This window comes from Aphelocoma coerulescens, chromosome 3 (assembly GCF_041296385.1).
Source record: "Aphelocoma coerulescens isolate FSJ_1873_10779 chromosome 3, UR_Acoe_1.0, whole genome shotgun sequence".
Lineage (NCBI taxonomy): Eukaryota > Metazoa > Chordata > Aves > Passeriformes > Corvidae > Aphelocoma > Aphelocoma coerulescens.
The window spans coordinates 77,177,981-77,196,073 of NC_091016.1; positions in this window are offsets into that span (position 1 = coordinate 77,177,981).

Below are 18,093 nucleotides of genomic sequence, written 5' to 3' on the forward strand. Positions count from 1 at the left end.
AATAAGCCACCTGGTCTGTAGAAAAAGCTTTTTATGTGCCTTGGGAAGGATTACTCTCTTTTACAAAAAGTAGAGTTGCATTGTCCAGACTAACCATTTAGGACCCTGTTCTTCTGTCCTTGGGGCACCTAGACCTGGACTTACATTTCTACTGCTGAACACAGATGAAATTTTATTTGTATAACTTAGCACTCAGCCCTGTACCACACGTGGCCTCCATAAACCTGAGGTGTCACGTGTTTGAATTTATTGTATCTGAAATAAAATATGTGGTCTTGCATCCCAGGAAAATGATGTATTTATAGCAAGAAACTGCTGTGCATCTACTCCCTGTCATGTGGGAGGATATGTAGGCTATGTGGGAGTACTGGGGAGAGCAAGCAGGTGAGAAGTCCATTGGGTTGGGGTTGCAGGAGAGGAGGATGCATAGTGGTCTTTCATTCTACAGGACTAGTGGCCCCTGCATTGTACTTGGGCACTATCTGGAAGACCTGTAGCTCATCCCTATGTCATACTACTCTCCCAGTTTGACAGTAACACAACATTTGGGGCTAGTGGTCAAGACTGTGTCAAAACCAGCAATACTGGTCAAGCCCTGCTTAGTTTTCCAGAGTAGAGATTATCTCTAGAGATTATGCCTAATCATAAATAGAGAAAGAACTTTATATCTCAACAAGTGAGATAGATATTAGACTAAGTAGGGTCTGGTGCCAGATTTAAGAAAAGCACTTAAGTGCTTCCTTAACATTTACATCAAAGCTCATGTGTTTGAGAGACCTGGAGACTCACTTTCCCCAAATTTCTGTCTGGGTAGCTAATGTGTAACAGCACTCAGCATGCATTCTGCATAACAGAAATCACATTTTTAGATATCATTTTGCATCTGAAAAATTCCTTGGTGGTATGACTTTGGTCCATGAAAGCACTTTAATATAGGATGTGAACACCAGCAAATTGTAGCCTATCATAGAAAGCTTAGGTAGGTTGTCCTAGATTACTCTTCAACCTTATCTCTTTTGGTATTGCAAAGAATGCTTTTAGGAATGTTTTTCTTCTGATGTTTCCATTCACAGCAATTAAAGCATTTAATGCTCTTTAAAGTTGTCTTGCAACTGTCTGTCTCTTGTGGATGTGTGAATGGAAGAAGAGAGAGTCTCAGAAAACTGAAGCTAGCCCTACCAATTAAATTAATTGAACTTTTCAGATATATAGGCTGCAGACAATTTGAATAGCTTTTTATCCAATCTGCCCACCTCATCATATACAGATTTTATATTTCAGTGGTATTGGGGGGGCATAACTCCCATTTTTTTCCTTAATCCTCTATCACAGTACAGCAAGGGACAGCAGTGGGACTAGAAATCTACAGCCACTCAATCCATTTGTACCCAGAGAGAGATGGAGTGATTCTGCTGTTTCATCCAGAGGGGCTTTGTAAAGTCTTCTTTCCCCTAACAAGCCTTTCCATTTGACAACTTCTCACCTATACACTAATGCTTTTGGGAGCTAGGTGTGAAACCAAGAGGAGAAATACACCTGTTTGCATAGTGATTTTTTCTAATGTTAATAGTGGGAAGTATTATGTAACATGACTTTTGCAAACAACTGGAAGTTTAGCTTGGCATATGGCAAGCAGCCCCTGCACAATATTGTTCCCTGCATGTGGAAATTCCCAGCATGACTGATTCAAAAGTTTAACAAAGCTGACACCTTGCTGGAAAAAAAGTAGCTCAGACAAACTGAAATGAAGTATTTCAAAAACTAGGTGCTCAGACATGAGTCTAACCATGCTGAGAAATTTAAGTTGCTCATTCAAAAAGGGGAGAATAAAAGAGAAAAAATCTTTCCTTTTCATGTTCCTAGCATCTTCATTTCAGGAGAATACTGCGGTGGTGGGTTTAACTCCTTTATACTTCAAAGGGTACATGTAACTGGTTCTGGAAGTGGGTTGTAATAATTAAGTGATTTTAAATATTAATCATCCTATTTAAAAGTAATATTGGCAAAGAAAGGCATCTCTAATAAGAGATAAAATTACACTATAAACACTATTCCATAAAAAATGGGGCTTTTTCAAGTGTTTCTTTGAAGCCAAATGAGAACCGATCCAGTGTCTGAGCACATTCTCAGGGTGCTATGAGGAAGCCGAATTCTTTTCATAATTGTTTGGCAAACTTCTTCCAAAACACACTGCACACAGACTTAAAATGCATTTTTCCTGTTGTGTGTCTGTGTTTTTGGGTGAATACCATATGGACTTTGGTCTGAGCTTTGCTCACCTGAAAAGCTCTGGGAGAGGACTCCATGTTTCAGTTATCTGTTTCCTGTTGAGCAGACAAAATATGTTCATCTTAAGGAAGCAAAAATGACAAAGTTATTTTAAGGTAAACAAGCCATTTTGTTTCCTCAGGGTGTGGAGTAATTTTGTTTTTGTTATTCACGTCTGGATAAAAAAGGGCAGATTAGGTATCACTACTGTTAGCTTCAGCTTTTCTCAGGGAAATAAAGACAGGATTTGAATAGGAAGTATTTATGTTATTTGCAGTCTAAGCTGACCCTGAAGGCAGTGATCAACTTAAAGATTTGTCCTATAGTAGCATACTGATGTGGATGTTGAAATGAGGCAGATGTGCCTGATTGACACAAGGTCAGGCAGAGCTGTGTCCTAGAGATGAGATTCTCAAAACTGATAAAACTGATAGAAAGCTATTATAAAATTGCTCTCTTTTACAGTTTAATTTACCAGTGGTTAAGAAAAAAACTGAGAACACTTATGTAGATTGTATTGCATGGATGTGACTCTGTACAATGTTCTCTCTCATGCAGAGCAGTGACTGCAAACTTTCCCATAGGAAACTGACATCAGTAATACATTGTTTGGTTAGTATAGGAAATAGTGAATTCTGTTATTGAGGTTTTTTCAGGTCTTTTTTTTTTTTCTGAAAATGTTGCTTAAGGCCCAATTCTGCTGTTCTTGAGCCAAAAGACATTTAACCAAATTAATGTTGAATTTAGTTCTCTGTCCTTATTCAATTGTTGTTTGAGTTAAATATTCATTGACTTCAACAAGAGATTTTCTCTAAGAGCTGAATTAAACTAAGTAGAAACATCGGGACCCAACTAAGATACTGACTTCTCCCACATCCTTAGAGCTGAGTATACTGGAATTCATTAACTCTCATGAAATGCAATGCTAAAAGTTGATGTGTTATTGAGTAATGATAAATGGAGAGTTACATACATGCATTATGTTACTTGTTTCCGTTTCTACACTGCATAATAGGAGGCTGTTTCCCTGCATGGCTTTTGGACATCACTTATGATTGCAAAACTGTGATGGTTAAAAACTATTGGCAGGGAATTTGTAAAACTCTCAGTGCTCTGAGTGTCTTGATCTCGGCAGGCAGTGAAAGAACACGAAACTGACTGATCAATATGATTCTCAGAGTTGTGCTTTTTGTCTTGATGTAACTTGTAATTCAATGACTAAGTATGAGGAAGGAAATCAGGAAAAGGTTAGAGAGGGTTGTGTTTTAAATTCAGTAGGGAGTGAGTGAAATGGAAGAGAAATTCCAGTGCTAAGATTATCGACCCATTTCTATACTGAGATGGACTTAGCATAAGACTAGCTGTGGTAAAAAACATGAGAAGCAAAATCTGAATGTCAGACTGCTTCGAAGTTTAAAGTAAGGCAATTTCAAGAATATTTTCCTCTGCTCTACATGCACATGTTCCCAGCTGATCAAATGGCTGCTGACAGCAATGAAGTCTGCTGTAGTACCTAACAAGCCACTTGTAGAAGTGTTGGGGCAGCAATAAAAGCATGGAAAGCAAGTTTTTTACATCAAGAAAAGTCTCTGCACATATAAAAATGCTTCACTGGCTTGCAGAATTAGTTACCCACATTATGCCTCTGTTACATCTTAATTCTGATTGAGAGTAATGTGAAATCTGAGTTTCCTAAGGAGAAGAGTGTTAGAAGATATAGGGCCTCTTTGCCATATTTTCTGCTGGTCTATGTGCCATCTATTTGTTGATGCCTGAGTAGACACTATTTGCACCAACAGAAGTGTTGTTTCTTCACAATGAAAAAGTCATTTGAATTGCTCTCCACTCCAGTTGAAAAACTCTCAGAGATTTGGTCTCTTTCTGAAAACAGATTGTTAAGGCTACATAATTTGTATGAATATTTGACCTTTTTTTCATGAATGAATTCTAATAATTAAATAAGATTTCTGTTCTTTGTGCTTTTTTTCATGTTTGCATACCTTTTCTGCTTGTTTTGCTTGAGACTGTTAGCTCACAGAGACCAGAAAAATAAGATTGTATATTGACCTAAGCAGATTCACTCCTAAACAAACTATTCCTCAAAGATTTCCAGAAGGCACCAGCTTACTACTTTAAGAAGTAACAGCCTACAAAAATGTTATTTTTCACAGTTAAGCAGACTTTGGTCTAAAGCTGTACAAACAAGCCTCTGAATCCTTGTTGCTTCCAGGGACTGTTTTTGGGTGTGTGCTGATCTATAAATCAAAAGGATTTGAAACAATGTAGGAGAAAATGTTTAAAGAAAACAAATACAAAAGGAAACATTTTTCTCTTCTCCCTCCTGCAGATCAGGGTACCTTCCAAAGAAGTCAAACGCATTACAGGGATCCAAAATTTGAGCATGAAAGAGGAAAGTGAAGAGTGCCTGGTCCAAATCCCACTGAATTAGTGCCAAACTCATCCTTGACCACAGTGAGTTTTTGTTGAGATCCCATGCTCTGGTTTCGGCAGTCAGGTTGGATACCACATCACAGTCCACTTCCGTTTGAAACAGGTAAGACCCAAACTGGAGCAAAAGAAAGTTAAAACTAAAAGAAGGCACCAGATCAATGTGGATCCTGCCAGGCTCTCTTATAAAGAGTATGTGACTCTTTGTGAAACCATAAGTAACATTGGCATTGTATAAAGACCCCAAATGGCTTAAAGGCTTTGGAGTAGCATTGATGTGAAAGGCCCTGAAACAATGGCACACTTATTAATGCTCTGCCAGTACTGCAAGATCCACAAGTGTTCTAAACCAGGCAGCTTATAGTGGGTCTTACTCTGCTGCTGATGTCAGTGGCAAAACCCCTGGAGACCTCAATGGTGAGAGAACCCAGGCAGTGGTGATGAAGGGAATTCATTTGCTCTGATGGGAGCAGAACTGACTCTGAACCTTCCCATTTCCTGATGTTGACTGTTGAAATCCACCCTCATCTTCCTGATGGCTGATATCAGAATGCAGTAATAAAAGTACTGCTCACCCAAGCAACCTAAACACTGGAGTACAGCTGGAGGTGAAATCTGTGTATATGAGAATACCTGTACCAAATAAAAGGGTTTTTTTAATGCCAGGAGCTACTTAGATGGAAAAATAAATAAATGGCAAATTTATTCTCACTGTTCTTTTTAAATAGAATGAAGGTGAACATTTTAGGAAAAAGAAAGAAAACTAATTAAAAAAACCCAATAGTAATTTAAACAGCTCTAATTTTATTTGGTTCAAACAAGAAAAATATAAGAAGAGGTAAAAGATAAGGCTGGATCAGGTGGTGTTAATTCCTGATTCTAGATGGGCTTTTTTGGTTTTTTCCTCTCCATGCGTGTACTGATACTCATAGTATTATCTAAAAGGAATATAAGAAGCATCTTAGTCCATTAGCAGCAGTTAATCATTGGATAGCCTGTCCATGAGGAAACTTGCTTCTATGAAAAATTGGTGCAAGCTTATTCTTTGCATTCAAGTCAATGACAGTGTTGTTCACAGAAAAGCTGTCCCAATGCAGCCATCCAGTATCCCTGAGATCTGTGAGGGAACAGATTTTGTCCCTAAGGCTTTCCTTTGTAACTTTTTGATTAGCCTGCAAGAGCATAAACAGTACATAGCTTTGATGAGTGTTAAAAAGTCCAGCCAGTGTCAGGGCTTCAACAAATGTGTGTTTGTGTGCGTTACTGCCAGGTGGTTCTTGGGTCTGCAATTTGTTCTCTAGTCCTCATCACTGCCTGCCTGCACTGCACAAATCTTAGTCACTCTCGAGCTCCCACTTAGGGTCAGTCAGCTGTATCTCTTCTGAAACAAACCCCAGGTGCATCTCTGGGGGAATCTCACTCCAGGGACAGCTACAAAAAAGCTCTGTGGCTAAGACTACACAGTCCTGCATTTGTAATCTTCTAGGAGACTTTGCACTCTGTCATCTGCAGCACATGCAGGGCATGCAGGCCTTAACAGTATAAAACAGTAATGCTGATATGCTCCATCACAGCCCTCATACTGTTTCAGACCCTTTGAAGTGAATAAAATACACAGAAAATAATAACTGTCTAATGGCCTGAGGACCCAGGAGAGACCCAGGACCAAGTGCTGTGGAATGTGAATGTAGCCAATGGCCTTCACCTTTGGGTGAAAGAGCCTTTAGCAGGGTAAATATTTACCTACTCCAAGTGTATGTCAGGCATGGCTAAAAGGAATTTGTGTATGAAAGATGATAATTGACATGATCAAGTCTTCAGTATATTTTTCAGGGCTACTGATTATAGCAACTGATGCAAGCAGTCAGAAGAGTAACAGGCTGTGAGGTTCAGCAGACCTCAATCTCCTGGAAATTCCATTTGGTAATGTCCCATTTACTAAGAACAAGGTGCCAGGTCACTGCTAGTTTAGATTGGGGCACTAAGTATGACACACTATCACCATTTCAAAAACTGCATCTCTCTGACAGTTTCTATTTTCATCTCCAAACGACAAGTGTGACACTGAGAATACTGAAAATATAGGAAACACATTTAATTTGGTTTCCCTGTAAGAGAAAAAGAGGCCTTTTGGAATTATGTTTGAAGTGAAAGAGGCCGTATGTTTTGTCCATCAGTTCTCCTCAGAGGTTTCTTCCCCTGTAATATATTTATCCTGCTGGGTGGGTTATTTTTGGAGTCATATTTTGGTATGATAAAATTTTTAAGGCAGGACAGGGAAAGACAGAAATGTCCTGGTTCATTGGAACATTTCCATAGCAAGATGTCTGTAGTCCTGTCAAAATAAGACACTGTCATAAGTCCCATTCTGCAAGCAAGAACATGTTCTTATCGTATCCTGAACAGTGAAGGTGATCAACTCATTGGCTAGTGTTTGTAAATCTCACATCACTGCTCTGCAATTCTAATAAATGTTCCCTCATCTTTCTCTCACATCTTGTTGCTAACATCCTGAGGTGCAGGAGAGTGTGTATTTTTTCATTGGACTGCAGACATGCCCCTATGGAAATGCCTCTGCATAATGATTGGACTAGATGATCTTGAAGGTCTTTTCCAATTGAAACAATTCTTTGATTCCAACACCTGTAGAGAAACTGTATATGAGATATTTTGTCAAGTCATTGATAAACCAAAGGACTCTGATTTCCAGGAGTACTTCTGTGAGACATCTCTAGTCACTGAAAATGTGATTCCACAAAACAAGGAAATCATCTCAGTCCTTTAATGTGATGGTGGATTTTCATAGGAAACTTTTAGGACCCCCTGAGGGTCTCTTCCATCACATTAATGATGCCATTTAGCTGCACCTGCAACCCATTAAGATTGTTCTTTCTAATCCGGATGGCAGGCCACCAAGGTTAAATCTGATCAAGGTTCCTCACCCCTGCAGAGCTCAATACATTTTAGAAACTGAACAGAACTCACTTTTTGATGGTATATAATGAAAAGGAAGGACAAAGCTAAAAAACTAGCTGTGGGGGGTGTTCACCAGCCAGGCATATTCTTAAAAAAATTAAATGCTGATAAATTATTTTTCTGGATTTTAGTATGTCATTTCATGATACACTTTCCCTGTTGCTATATTTACCTAATGAAAAGCTGAAGCAATCAAGAAGTTTTAGGCTGAAATATGTAAGTCTTTTTCAGAGCAGAAAAGGAAACCCAGTGACTTCTTCTGCTGTTTAAACTAAATCTTGTATCTTCAAAAGTTATTTACGTGCTTCATATCTGCAAGCCAGAAAACATAACCCACAAAGCCAGACTTGTCCCCATGACCCACTGACTTTTTGACATCTTGAGGTCATGCATCCAAAGCATGCACAAGCAGGAAACGCAAGGCTTCTTCCAACCACATCCTGGTGTGTCTGTAGTGTAAATTAGAGCTGTGAGAGCTCTGTGAAAATTCATCTGGCAAGCATGCAATGTTTCTTTTCCTTTTTCTTATAAATTTTGCTAAAGGGTTTGAGCTTAGTCTGAGTCTAATTAAAATTAATGAGAATTAAATGTAAGGGGAAAAAACAGAGATCACCCATAAATAATTGGCGGTAGGGATGGAGAACCTGTATATTGAGGAGTCAATTAGCAGGAACCTCCTGTACCTCAGGACTGATGCAAGTGATAAGATGCAAGAGAAAGATGAAGGAACATTTATTAGAATTACAATGCGGTGATGTAAGAAGGATACATAGTAACAAATCAGATGATCATCTTAATCATTCAGGATAAGATACACACACACTTCTGCTTGTGGAATGGAACTTATGAGAGAGTTGGGTGTTTTTGACAGAACTACAGACTTTTCAATTTCCAGTCCAAGAAGAGACCATGTTCTCTTCTTTTACTTTAGTGATTTACTTATCTAACAACTGCATTAGTTCTCTGCCAGTCCTGCATATCCCTGTCATGTCAGCCAAAGCTGGAAGGAATTACTCAGATGTCACTGATCCCTGCTGAGAGCCTACTATTGAAGTGTCTCAGATTGCTCTTAAAAATAATCATTTTTTATGAGGCCTATGTGAAGAAGCAAACAAGAAAAATGAGACATAAAGGAAAAAGCAGAAAATGCAAAGAGATTCTGTCAGCATTTGCCTTTAGCATAGTCAGCTCAGCTTTAAAGAAAGGAAATTATCTTATCCTATATGATTCTTATCCCTGGTCCAGCTTAAAAATTAATAATATTAAGTTTCAAGGTGTTTATCTAAAGATGAGGCTACTGAACATGATGCCACATGGCTGAATGTTGAATAAATAACATGGAAGGACAGGGGCAGTATAATATTTTAAAACAGGGAGATTGCTAGATCCATTCCCACATAAATGAAACAAAATCAGATAGGACCATATTTCCTGCACTGGCATCAAGGATATGTGATAACATAAATATATGATGGATATGTAGAAAGTTCTTCTCAAAGTGTACAGTATATCCAGCTGCCTCCCTCCACCAAACCACAAACACTGAGAAATAAATGGTTGCTCTTTTCTGAATGGCACAAAAGAGTTGTTGGTTCAGTTGAGATATCAATGAAATGGATTGAAAAAAGAATTATCTTACTTGTACCAAACAGGAAAGGAATTAATACACAGAGGCTGGAAGTTCAAAAATTCCTGCAAGAAACAGCTTGGGAAGAAGGACTTTTGCAACAGCATTTTTAGATTTGTTTACAAAGCAAGAGCAGGTGCAAGTCCAGCTTGACAAAAACAACAAAAATTCTGCATGTTTGCAAGTTCTAAGTACTGCAGTACTGAAGCACCCAACTGCTCAGGCCTTGAAGATTTCTGCTGGATAGAACATCACATTTATGATCTATCGATATGGAATGAAGGTTGTCAGCAATACACAAGACTCATACTTACATTCAGTGGAGCATAAAATCTCCAACTGACAAGAGCAAGATGCCAAACTGGACAGAAAGAAGTCAGGTTCAGAGAACACAAGTTCAGTAATAATGGATAAGGCTGATGCACGGGATCAGAAAAATAAAGACGATCTCAGCCTTGGTACATCCCATCACAGCCAACCTATACTTTCGACCACACAGTAGCGTAGCCAAAAGTTGCTGGAATCTACTTACCTTTTTCTGACTATTTAGAATGAAGGACTTCCACACATAACACAATGTTGCAAGCTCACATTCTGAGTTCATTGTCTGATTTGATGTAATACAGAAAAGTTCCATCAGCTGCACATCAGCAATGCCATAACTAGCCCAAGATGTTGCTTTATGGCTTAGTTTTGTTTTATTTTTCAAAAGATTAATGAGAGTGGTCTGACTGATGTCATTCAATACATGCTGCAAATACTGAAATTTTAATATTAAAATTCTATAATGCAGCTCTGCCCAGATGTTATTTATTAGAAATAGACTGTTGTTTTCTTTATTTGTGTATTTTTATTTGGCAGCTCTTATAAGCATTCCTGTAAGTAAAAAATAAAAATTCCATACCTTTAAATCATAGATGTCTGGGATTGCTGCACTCAGTGTTGTGCAGAGGGTTTACACAGTACATTAATGGGTGCCTGTAAATGTGAGCTGAGCAAGAAGCCCTCCATGCACCTCCCAGGAGCCAGACAGCAAGTGTGTCAGTGACAGTACAGAAAAAACCTTTCCATGCCTGTGTCTGGAGCTCTCACAAATCTAACATAACAGTACCTGCAGATTACAGCACTCAAGAAACTTGAAGGCAATAAAGAGGTCATGCAAATGGAAAGATATTTAAAGACTTCTGAATAAGATTTTTGTTTCTCCTTAACAGATGAATTCAAGCAATTTTATAGCAAGGCAGAAAGGCTTTGCCGGCGAGAAAGTTTTGCTTGTGACAGATAAATGAAGAATGAGGAAGGATTTGTTAGGTGATTTGTTTGATCTGTAGAGGTTATAAAGGGTATATCAAACTAATAACTCAAATTTCTAGTGATCACTGGTTTTATTTCTGTGTTTGTGTTAGAAAATAAGTCAGGAAGCTACTTCTCTAATAGCACATTTGAACTGGTATCAGTCACTGCTTGACTGGCCTATGTATTTCACAAAAGGAAGCTCTGTGAGGTGCATATTTTTCCTACTCACTGTAAGCAGCTGAATATGAGACTTTTTAAAATGACATTGAAGAGATATAAACATCAAGCATGGTACTGAGGAATGCCAGGAAACAAGAATTGAAGACTGACTGCCTATAAAACCTAAACAAATGTTTCCATCAGTAAAATGGGTAAAACAGTTTCAGAAACATGATGCAATTAACAGTTGCCTATGAATGTGCAATGGTTTACTACAGTTCTTCTCAAATCAGTGCCTTGAATTTTCTTGCAATTTTGGGAGTCAGGTCACATATCTTCTTGGCAGATAGTGTGTGGGTATCTTAGCAATGATTGCATTTCCTGGAGCATACCATACACTCACTGCAACATAGCACAAGTGTGAAAGAGGGTTATTATCAGGCTTAACTCAGTAACTCCTGTGGGTGGAACCATTATGAAAATGAATCATTTAACACTCTGCAGCATTACTGCACATCCAGCTTCGCTGTCCAGTCAGTTTCACTACTACAATCCACCATTATCGCTTCTTTGAGCAGAAACTGTACTTCCAGTTGTTGAACATCTATGATTATGGGTACATTTTTGTCTCCTATAGTATGTTGCAAAATGCCTAGCCCTTCAGCTGTTACAACTGTTTGCAGTGCTGTCTTATCAGCCAGGTAAGAAATCTTCCCTTCCAAATGATTATTGATTTCAGCACAAAGCAAAATATATTAAAACTCCCTACAATAGCTGCTTTACTGTTTTTTGTTGGATCAGCTGATTTTCTTTAATACTTTGTTTCCATTAGGGTCGAACTCTTATAGTTGGTGTCACTGTTTTCTGGCTCAAATATGATTAAAAAAATAAATAAAAGTATTTATATTTCTGTGTCTTCCCACAACTCATTTAGCTTGCATTTTTCTTCCCTGGCCTTTCCCTTTTCCTTTGAAAATAGAGTTCTTTGTACTCCTGTATTGGCAGTTTTCTCCAGGACCCTCATTCTCAGATTCAATGCTGAAAGTGTGTGCGATGTGTTTAAGGGCATATATGCCCCATTGTTCCTTTCGATGGCTGCACATACTGTCAGAGCAGGCAATCCTTGCAGTCACGGCCACAGGAGTAGTGCTTAGCAGTCTGTACCCTTGGGCATGCCAGTCTTCCTCCAGCAGCTCAACCCAAATACTGGCATGAGAAGGCTCAGCAGAATTGTCTTACTGCTGGTAAACCTGCTCCCCTTGCTGAAAAATCTGTTATTCTCCAAAGGGGTGTTGAGGTGCTTAATTTGTTTTGGTCCTCCTTTGTCATGCAAAAGGTAAGGTAACAAAGAAAAAGTCTGACAAAAGGGCCAGTTCAGACCTGTGTCTACTACCTACAAAGAAAATTAGGGTGTTTTCATCTTGGAAGTATCACTGTGAAAGGAGTATCTCTATGGAAGAATAGCGGAGATATTTTTCTCCACTTCATTAAGGACATGAAGGAAAGGGATGGGAGACTCTACTTCACAGCGGGACAATTAGCACAGCTGAGGATCTGCATCAGGGGACAAACTTTGAAGAGGCATCAGGATCAAGAAAAACTAATTCTCTTTTATTTTATCAAGTTAAAGCATTTTTTTTAAATCCTTGCTCCTGGATCCATGTGATTACAGATGCCTCAGGAAAGGCTGGGAGAGCTGGCCGTGTTTAGCCTTGAGAAGATGAGACTGAGAGAGGACATCATCAATGTCTGCCAGTATCTGAAGGGAGAGTGTCAAGAGGGTGGAGCCAGGCTCTGCTTGGTGGTGCCAAGCAACAGGACAAGAGGCAATGGGCAGAAACTGATGCACAGGAAGTTCCACCTGAGCATGAGTCAGAACTTCTTTACTGTACAGGTGACCAAGCACTGGAACACCTTGACCAAAGTGGTTGTGGAATCTCCCTCACTGGAGATATCCAAGAACTACCTGGACACAATCCTGTGCCCTGTGCTGTAAGATGACCCTGCTTGACCAGGGGGGTTGGATCAGATGACCCCTGTGGTCCCTTCCAGACTGACCCATCCTGTGCTCTGTGATTCCCTTGCCAGTGAAATTTCTCTGTTAGTGAGTCACAAGAGCAAGTTTATCTCTCCCACTTCATACTCCCTCAGACACACTTCTGGTCACACAGATCTTAAGGATTAATGTCCTCCTTCACAATGGGGGAAAGGTGTCTGCAGCCACAGCACACCACGCCTCTTCAAGATTTGCACTTGAACAGGAAAAGATAATGGTTCAGCAGGATCCTAGCAGAGAGGTGTGAGGAACAGTGAAGTGTCCTAGTGGGAGAAGATTCCTGGACTGTGTACCTGCACTCAGCTCTGTGCCAGAGTCACAGTGGAGCTATTCCTGAGTTCAGAATTTCAACCTACATTAGAAACAAAGCATTTCAATTTTACTTTCAGTAAATCCTACCCTTAAATGAGTATGGTTGTGACCCTTTTATGGAGGAAAAAAGCTTTGACAACAACAGTATGTTGAGCTGAGGTTTCAAAGTGATCCAACTGAACTGTTTTTCTAAAAGTAAAAAAGCAAAAACAAAACCAAAGAAAAGCAAAAATTTTGCAAGCAAAAAAGATTCTGCCTTCAGAAATTAAAATGTCTCATAAATATATTTACAGACATTGAAAAAGAGTGCTCAATAGATGGAAGAGTCTTCTTCAACCTAAAGCTTTTTTTGTTTTTGTTTTTGTTTTTTTTTGTTTGTTTGTTTTAACTTGGTTAATATTTTCTCTAAGTGAATATTCTTTGGGGCCAAAAAAAAAAAGTTACAAAATTCAGACCCAAAATCAAAAATAAGTTTTTTATACTTTTTCATGATTCCTTTCTTAAGTCTGACTGGCATGATATTCTGAGCTCATAACATTACCAGGTGGGACAATATTGCAGTAGTATATATTATCTCTCAGATCATTCCTTCATTTTCTAGTATCCCCTCTTCCCCCACGACCCTTTTGCTCTTTCTTGGCCACCTCCCAAAATAATTCTCTTCTGTTTTCTTTTTTGCTGACAGTTTCCATTTAAAAGACCTTGGTTTCTGCCCCTTTGTATTCATTACAGAATATAAATCAGAAGATCTCTGATTAGCCTACTTCCTTGTTTTTTTCAGCCAGGATGATGTCAGTATAGCTTAGGGAATGAAGTTTACTGGTTACATTGTGGTCTCTCTGCTAGCCAAGTCGAGAGAAGCTCAGAGTTCAGAACAGTGGAAGCTTGATGTAAACAACTATAATTTATATTGCTTGGAATCATGGTGAGAAAGAAAATTTGCATGCTAAATGTGAATGTGTTTTGTGATCAGGCATGGGTCTAGCCCAAAGGAAGAAGTAAAACTTAGTTAAAATGTCACAGGTCCCCTTTTGTTCTGCAGGAACCAACCTCTGGTGTACTTAGTGACTCATTTGTTGAAAGGTGTGTTTGGCAATACTCTCAGAACTATTACTTAAAACATTGACATGGAAAAGGTTCCATCTCTTTCCTAATAAAACAACTTATTTAAGATTTACAAGACTCACAAACCCTCACGAGGGTTCAGTGTTGCCACAAAGACTGGCTCTTTAGTGGAGTGCTTGGTGGCATTCAGGCTCCCACAAAAGATAGCCTGAGAGTATTCTTAATGCTTTTTCTTATCCATCTTGTACAGTTTGTTTTATGCAGCAGATATATTTAACATTAGCCAAAAGAGTGATAGTATTTAAGAGCAAGGCTAACCTTTATCATCTGACAAGTCCGATTTGCTGTTTAGAGTCAAAATCACATTCCATTAGGAAAAGTCACATCAAGTCATATTCCCACTGCTCTGTTTATTTATTGAGAAAGCATGTTCTCACCTTATTTCTCAAACCATTCTGATCTGTTTATTTTAAAATTAAGTACTCTCACAATGAAGAAACATAGATTGCATTTCCCCAAATACGAAATAAAATTTCTTTCCTCTCAGAGCAGCGCCAAATATTGGCACTACAAATCAGATTTAAATCAGTGAATCTTAGCCTTGCTTGTATCATTTCAGGCTCTCACCCAAGGTCCTGAGAAAGACAGTTTCTCTCCATGAGTATTTTCCCCAAATCTTGGTGCCAGCCCCTCACACTCAGGGAGGGGTGGTTTTTGCAGGGCTGGGGTCCAGATGGTCATGGTGCCTGAGATGTGCCTCTGTCTAACCCACCAGATGGGGACCTCTGTGCAGCAGTGGGGTCTCCTCTTTATACTGTCCAGCCACAATGGACTGGGGGAACATCTGTGAACAGCCTTCTCTCTCCAAAAATGTTACTGTGGGCCCCACACCCATTTCCTGGTGAAAAACTAGCAAACTGCACAGACAGGCAAATAAACCAAAACAAACGTGTGACAGTGAGTTACAGTAAATCTTCTGACATAAAGCAGTTTACTTAACTCACCTTGAAATGATGAGGTGTTGCAGTGAGCTTTCACACCTGCATTCAGAAAGGATCTCAAGCCCCCTTGTCAGGGCTGTGCTCTCTGCAGAGGTTTTATACTAAATGTGTTGGGGTCTGAAGGTGGCTTGCTCATAGCTGAAGGTCTTCAAAGCTGCATTTCATCTCTAAATGGCTGAGATTCTGTGAACATTATGGTAAAGAGCCAACAATAAAATAATATTCAGTGGCCTTTCTCTCTGCTGGTAGATATTAGAACTCTTGTTATTTGGAATCACAATGAAAAGCGATATTATACTATTTTTTCCCCTGTTTGAATAAGGGCAAATTGAAAGCTGACATTTTTTTTCCCCCTGAAAACAATCATTCCACTTTGAGACCTAAATCTGAAGATTTCTGAAAATGGCTTATTTTTTCTGGGCCATGACAACACTATAAATGGAGTTTAATGTAGCTGATGTCTGACTGAGGTTCTTGAAAGTCTGGAAAAATCTTTGGGGCTACAGGAATCTCTGCATGATTCACCTCAGAGAGCCATCAAATATTTTCTTTTAGTTTAAGAGTACAAGAAATTAGAAGACTACTTTTACCAGAACTAATTACATAATCTGCACTGACTGGCTTCTCATTTTTGAGTCTCAAGTGGGCAGAATATGGTTTGTAGAATGCCACAGTTTTTGTCTGGCTTTTATTTTGTAAAAGCACATTTAGAGTAATTGATCATTTTAATAAAGTTAGAATTTTTTTTCATTGGCCATAGACAAAATTAATGTTAAAGACCCTATTATATGATAGCAAAAGATTAAATTAGATTTGCTATAAATAGCAAAATATTAAATTTAGAGAGACATGTATGGTATTCATGGACATGCATTGTTTGAAAATAAATAGTCATTGATTTTTGTTCTCTAGCTTTACACATATTGCCAAAATGCCACAAGTCTTTAATTCTTAGCATACAGAAGATAGGACATGAACTAAATCCCAACTTACAGTGAGGATTTTGTAATTGTTTCCTATCAGGCAACCAAGAATGTTAGCACAGAAGCAGTCAGGCCAAAAGAAAGAGAAACCACCTCTTACTCAAGCTCTGAATTTTAAAGCAAATCTGTATAAGTATTCAAGGCCAGATTGCATGAGCCTTTGAGCAAGCTGGTCTAGTGCCCATGGCAGGGGGTTGGAACTAAATGGTCTTTAAGGTCCTTTCCAACTCAAACCATTCTATGGTGTTATAATAATCACTCAAAAAAAAAAAAAAAAAAAAAAAGAAAGTCATAAAATCCTTGGAAAATCTCTTAGATCATTGGGTCCAACCATTAGTTTAGCAGCTGACACATTCTGTGTGGTTATTCCTGCCTACAATTCATTTAAGGGCAGGAAAATTGCACTTTTTTTTGTACGAGCTTTCATACAAACTCCTCAAATGATGAATGCAACTGAGAATTTGGGGTGTGAAGGGCTGAGGGGTTTCCCAGTTGGAGGACACCAGCTTCTCTAGGCTACTGTTTTGAAATGGCCTTACCTTGGTATGGAAATGGAAATCGCTCACATACGGCTCAAAACCAATCACCTGCGGGAATACCTACGTGACTCTGGCAGGGTGGGCAGTCTGAATAGCTCCTTGCAGCTAAGGAACTGAGCAGTCCCTGAAGGGCAAGGACAAGGCATGCAGGCAGGCCAGGGGAAGGCAAACATGCTCTGCCTCTGCCTCTGGCGGAAACCTATTCTGGAAGCTTTGCCTTCCTCTCACACCAGGCTGACACCTCCCCTGGGCACATGGACTTGCATGGTGGGAACTGTGTGGTTCTGGACATATAAACAGATACAAGGGCTCTTAAACCCCACCATTTATAGGTTAGTCTGTTGAAAACATGCTTGTTGGAGGTTAAAGGCTTAAATTACCTATGTTGCCAAAAAAGCTATCATGAGTCTGCCAAATTAAACATAAACATTCACCTTGCTGTAAATACTGTGATCAATTGTGCTAAATCCTGCAAATAGCTTTTCTGTAAACAAATATTTTGCTAGCAAGGTTAGAGGTCATCACTGCTGATACACAGGGATAGATCATTAGTTCTGATAAACTCAGAACTTAGCCAGAAGTTTCATTCTATCTCATTAAATTTTAAAATTAGAACTTGTGCAAACTGAAGCAACTCTTCTTTAGTAATATCTGGGTTTTCTCAGTCACTAAGATTTCTCCAAATTTTGATGTATCAAGACAAATCGCTTAACTTAAGGGATGAGAAGACAATTAATAGAAGGAGAACATGATGTCCCATCAATAAATTAAAAACACATTGTGAAAATGCATGATCACAAACTGGAGTGCAACTTTTCTTTCTTTTTCCATCTATATTTCCTTTCATAAAGGAAGTATAAAAATGGTGGCTGAAAAATGTAATTACAATATTTATTATATATCATCATACCAGCTGCAAAGTCTTACCAACACTGTGGTTTTCTGCCCCAGAGAGCTCAAATATACAATGAAACTCACACAGTAGAAATTACTATCTAGCACAGCCACAGCATTGGTCAAAACACTAAATTAAGCTTTGATTTTCAGTTAAATGTTGGAATTTTTTTCAAAATGTTAAACAGGAGGGTTAATTTCTCTGGTAACTGCGCAGTTTAGAGAAATTATGAAACCACTGGTTCTTAAATGAAAGGCTCAAATTTCTGCATTAGGTTTCTCAGACTGGCACTCATTTAAGGATACAACTTTCTTATTGATCTAACCATCTGCTCATCAAATCCTCTCCAATGTGTAGAGAAGGATGCTGTGGGTGACCATGTCAAAGGCTTTATAGGAGCCCAGATAAATAACATCTGTAACTCTTATCTGCTGATGGAGTCCCTCCAGCATAGAAAGCCACTAGATT